This window comes from Manihot esculenta, chromosome 8 (genome assembly GCF_001659605.2).
Source record: "Manihot esculenta cultivar AM560-2 chromosome 8, M.esculenta_v8, whole genome shotgun sequence".
NCBI lineage: Eukaryota > Viridiplantae > Streptophyta > Magnoliopsida > Malpighiales > Euphorbiaceae > Manihot > Manihot esculenta.
The window spans coordinates 8821403-8827402 of NC_035168.2; positions in this window are offsets into that span (position 1 = coordinate 8821403).

A 6000-nucleotide genomic window follows, 5' to 3' on the forward strand; every position below is an offset into this window, starting at 1 on the left:
TCATGGGCAAGAAAGACTATTTTTAATTTTGCTAAAAAGGAGTCCAAAAAGACTTCATCTAAACATGTGAGGAAAATATTATCCACATAAATAAGAATATAAAATTTAACAAAAGCGGACTTATGAATAAATGAGGATCAATATGCCTTAGAAGCTTCAAAACCAACCTGAGAAAGAAAAGCGCTGAGATGATGAAACCATGTCTGAAGAGCCTGTTTTAAACCGAATAATAATCTTTGAAGCTTATAAAAATAATCTGGATAATTAGAATTAAAAAAATTAATTGGTTGCAACATTGATGTGGAGCAATTAGTTTTAGATTTTATGGTAGACTTGGACTGGTTTTAATTTCTGTTATCGACGTCCGTTGGAAGTCTACAATAACTTTTTAAAAATTTCAGAAAGGAAATTTTGAGACGCAGGACTCTTAAAAATGTGACAATGGCCATAAGCATAGTCATAAAGTTGGAGGTAAAAATTCCATCGTTTAAGGATCAATTTTGTAATTTTATTATTTTTTAAAATTTTTTTGTACTTTTTATATTATGATTTTTTTCTATTATAAATAGTCATTTTCTTAACTGTTTGAGACACTTTTCAATTTTCAAGAATTTAATAAGAAATTTCGGCTTGTTGTCTTTCGTTTTCTGAATTTCATCTTAACCAAATATTATTGGTTAAAACTCCTGACGAAACTTAAACAGTCGACAACTAAGAGGCGTGACTTGCTACAATTGAGGCATCTTTGGCAGAATTGAGGGAGACGATTGAACAACTAGCCCTACAATGAGGTAACAACCAACCTGCTGCAGCCGAACGCCCATAGCCAGTTCCGGCAAATTCTGTGGTTGCAAATCTCCAACAGGATTATCACGAAGGTTACAAGATAAAGATAGATCTTCAAAACTTTTCTGGTTTATTGAATGTAGAATCTGTCATTGATTATTTAGCGGAGATTGCTCAATTTTTTGAAGTTATGAACATGGAAGAGGATTGAAAGGGTCTGATTATGGCTTATAAATTAAAGGGTGGTGCAACAACATAGTAAAATTTTATTCAAAACGAACGTTATCCCAAGAGGTTGGAACCTGTACGAAATTGGCTGTTGATGAAGCAGACGATTGAGTAGTGGTTCTTGCCTAGCGATCATGTCCAAATTTTGTATAACTGGTATCATAACTGTATTCAAGGGAGTCGAAGTGTGGATGAATATATAGAGAAATTTTTACGATGGCAAGCGAATTGTGATAACTGTGAGAATAATGCCCAGCAAGTTGCTCATTATCAGAGGGGACTGAATCACAAAATTTGTTGTATGATGGGAGTAGTCGTGATTTCCACTTTGGCAGATTCCATTGAGATGGCTAAAAGAGCGGAAGAACGTGTTGAATGGCAGCCTCGACATCAGTCTAATCAGAATTTTAATTATAAAAATTCTAGTTCGACAGAAACTCAACAGTATAAAGGCAATTACAGTGTAAGGAAAAATTGCCCCTATTCTGGTTCTACGAAACATTCTAAAGTTAAAAGAAAAACTGCTGTTGCTGTTTTTGCAGAGTGCAAAACCTATTAGGCGCAATTAAGCAATCTAGAGGCACATTGACTTTATTGGTGAGAACAAAAGAAGAAGTCGAGGATGCACCATCTTTACTACCACCTGTCAAAGAGCTGTTGGAGGAGTTTCCTAGAGTAGTGGTGGAGCCTTTAAAGCTTCCACCTTTGTAGGATATTCAACATTAGATTAATCTCATTCTTAGATCTAAATTAGCAAATCTACCTCATTACAAGATGAGCCCAAAGGAAAGTGAAATTCTTCAAAAATAGGTTGAAAAATTATTAAAGAAGGGGCACATTCGGGAGAACATTAGCCCTTATGGAATCCCTGACTTATTGGTTCCAAAGAAAGATAGAACTTGGAGAATATGTGTGGAAGCAGAGCCATCAATAGGATTACGGTTCAGTATCGATTTCCTATTCCTCGCCTAGATGACATGTTGGATCAGTTATCAGGGTCTAAAGTCTTCTCTAAGATCGACCTTAAAAGTGGCTATCACTAAGTTTGAATTGAGGGAGATCAATGAAAAATAACCTTTAAAACTAAGAAAGGCTTGTACGAGTGGCTGGTTATGCCATTTGGCTTGACGAATGCACCTAGCACATTCATGCAACTAATGAACCAGGTTCTGCATCCTTTCTTATGCAAATTCGTGGTTGCTTATTATGACATCTTGATTTTTAGTCGCAGCGAAGAAGAATATTTACAGCACCTCCATCAAGTCATGACATTCTTGCAAGAAAATGAGTTGGTTATTAATTTAAAAAAATGCATCTATATGACCGAGCACATTCTGTTTCTTGGATTTGTTATTAGTGCAGAAGGGATGCATGTTGATGACAAGAAGATAGACCATTCTCAAAAATATTTCAGAAGTTCGTAGCTTTCATGGACTTACTACTTTCTATCAACGGTTTATCAGAAATTTCAGCAGCATCATTGCCCCTATCATAGATTATTTGAAGAAAGAGAGAGTGTAGAAATTTACTTGGACTGACTTTGCTAATAAAAGGTTTGAGGAGATTAGCTTACTTCTGCCCCTATACTTGCTCTACATGATTTTGATAAACTGTTTAAGGTTGAATGTGATGCTTGTGGAGTTGAGATTGACGGTGCGTTATCACAGTCTAATAGGCCTATTGCCTTCTTTAGTGAGAAATTGAATGATGCTAGCAAGAAGTGTTATACTTATGAACATGAATTATATGCAGTGTTTCAGACGTTTAAAACTTGGAAACAGTATCTGATGGGACGAGAGTTCATTATTCACACAAATTATCAATCTTTGATTCACTTTAAGACTCAAAAACATGTGAATAAGATGCATGCTCGATGGGCAGCTTATTTTGGAGCTTTTCATTATGTCATAAAACATAAGCCTGACCATAGTAATAAGGTAGCAAACGCTTTGAGTAGGAGGCTGCTAATTACAGTTAGTCAGGAGATTGTGGGTTTTGAATTTATGAAGGATTTATTAGCTGTAAATGATGATTTTGCTGATATATGGGTGAAGGTCTAGGCTCGTCAGCCTGCTTGTGGGTTCTTGATACATGATGAATTTCTTTTTAAGGAAAACGAGTTATGCATTCGTCATTCTTCTCTGCGGTAAAAATTAATTCGAGAGGTTTATGGTGGAGGTTTGAGTAGTCATTTAGGGCGTAACAAGACTATTGTTGGTTTAGAAGAGCATTTTTATTGGCCATAATTGAAAAGGGATACAGGATGAATGGTATAGAGGTGTCCAGTTTGTCAAACTCAGAAAGGTCATGCCCAAAACACGGGCTTATATACTCCATTACCTATTCCAGAATACCCTTGGTAGGACTTGACTATGAATTTTGTTCTTAGTCTTCTACTTACTCAACGTAGATCTAATTCCATTTTTATTGTCATTGATAGGCTCTCCAAAATGACACATTTCATTCCTTGCAAGAAAACTAATGATACTTCTCATATTGCAAAAAACTGTTTTTTCAGGAGGTTCTTCATTTACATCCTAGGACCATTACTTCTGACAAAGATGTGAAGTTTCTAGTTCACTTTTGGATGACTTTATGATAAGCGTTTTACGATTGCATTTCGATACAGTAGTGTTGCTCATCCTCAAACTGATGGCCAAACTGAAGTGGTGAATCGCACTTTTAGCAATCTTCTGCATTGCATCTACAGTAATAAGAAAACTGCTTGGGATCTTGCTCTTGTCCAAGCAGAATTTGCTTATAATGGTTCTGTCCACAACTCTACTAGGATGTCACCCTTTGTAGTTGTGTACAGGAGAATGCTAGTGCATACAGTTGACCTTATTGCCCTCTTTACATGTTTTCATAATAGTGTTGCAGCAAACAACTTAGCAAATCAGATGTGGATGTTTTCAAATAGGTACAATAATGCATTTGTGAAAGCCAACAACAAGTATAAAGCTGGTGTTTCAAGACCTTTAATATCGGTGATCAATTTATGGTATATCTACGTAAGAAACGTGGTGGAGGACAAAAAAAAAGCTTGACCTAAAAAAGATTGGTCCATTTCGGATTATTCAGAAGATTAATGACAACACCTATGCTCTTGACCTCCCAGGTTATATGAAAATTTTCAAATTGTTCAATGTGGCGGATTTATTTTAGTATTATCCTACTAATGACAACTCGAGGTCGAGTTCTTTACAAATGGAAGGGAATGATGCAGAGCAATTAGCCTTAGATTTTATGACAGACTTGGACCAGACTTAATTTTTGTTGTCGATATCTGTTGGAGGCCCACAATAGCTTTTCGGAAAGGGCATTTTAAGACGCATGACTTTCAAAAGTGTGATAATAGCCACAGTTCGAAGCAAAAATTTCATCATTTAGGGGGTCAGTTTTATAATTTTATTATTTTTTTGGATTTTTTCATAATTTTTCATATTAGGATTTTTTTTCTATTATAAATAGTTATTTTCTTGAATGTTTGAGATACTTTTCAATTTTTGAGAATTTAATAAGAAATTTCAGTTTCTAACCTTTTGTTTTCTTAATTTTGTCTTAATCAAATGTTATTAGTTAAAATTCCTAACGGAACCTAAATAATCCTATTCCAGGCATATAAATCACTTTATCTAAAAAGCCATGAAGAAAGGCATCATAAATATTAATAAGAAATTACGGTGAACTGTTGCAAGAGAGAGAATAGTTCGAATGGTTGTTGGCTTAACAATTGGACTGAATGTTTCATGATGGTCAATGCCAAGCTGCTGGGAAAAACCTTTTGCGACCATATATGCTTTATAACGCTCAAGTTCCCCATTTTATTTTTTCTTCAACCGATAAACCCATTTATGGCCAATAATATTCTTATCTTTCAGACGAGGTACTAATGTCCAAGTCTGATTTTGTAGCAATGCATTAATTTCACATTGCATAGTAGCTCTCCATGGTTCATAGTCTTTGGCTTAGTTAAAAGTATTTGGCTTAATAGTTAAGAAGTCAATTTTTTAGTGGATAAATAGACATGGCGTTTGGTCATAGTGGTTGGTCATAGAGTCACATAATGTGTGCGATTAACAGTTGAGGAAGGAAGAGAATTGAGTTGGCAGTAGAATTAAAGTGAGATAAGTCAACAACAAGAGGTAAGCTGTATTGAGAAGTGGTTGGATTATTTAAAGGGGGAGTTAGGATTGGATGAAGAAGATAACGTTAGTGTGTCAGTGGGATTTAAATTTAAATTTGGAAAGGAAAGTTGGTTAGGAGAAAATGGTTGGAGAGGAGTATGAACAACATTTAAATTTGAAGAGGTGGAGATATTAGAGGAGGAAGTGTGGTGATTCCCATCCAAGGTGGAAGACTGAGGTGGTAGAAGCGAGACATGTAGCCACGGGAAAGAAGTAGAGGTGGAAATAGATGTGGACTCTTTGTTACGGTACAAGGTCTTTGGATCAAAATGAGCATTTCGAGCTATAAAAACTCTACCTGACTCAATATCTAATTAAGCAATGACTACCACAATGAGAAGTACTTGGACCAAGATAAACACATGGTTTAGTACGAAATTCAAATTTGTATTTCTTATATGGACGTAAGAGAGGATAGACAGTACAACCGAAAGGATAGATAAGCTCATAAGAATGATGTATGGTAAATAATTTATGATATGGAATATTATGTTATTGAACAAATAGATGTTTCAAAAGCATAATTCTAATATTGTTTTGGTATATTTGAATGAGCAAGGAGAATTAAAGAGGTATTAACAAGATGGCAAATTTTTCGCTCTACTATTCCATTTCGTTCATGAGTGTAAGGAAAAGCTATACAATGTATAGTTTCCATTTTTTTGAAATATGGATGTAAGTTTTAAAACTCTCCACCCCAATCAGAATGAAAAGATAATATTTTTGAGTTAATTTCACGAGAAACCAAGGTTTCAAATTGTAAAAATGAAGCATTAACATCACTCTTATTTTTAAGTAA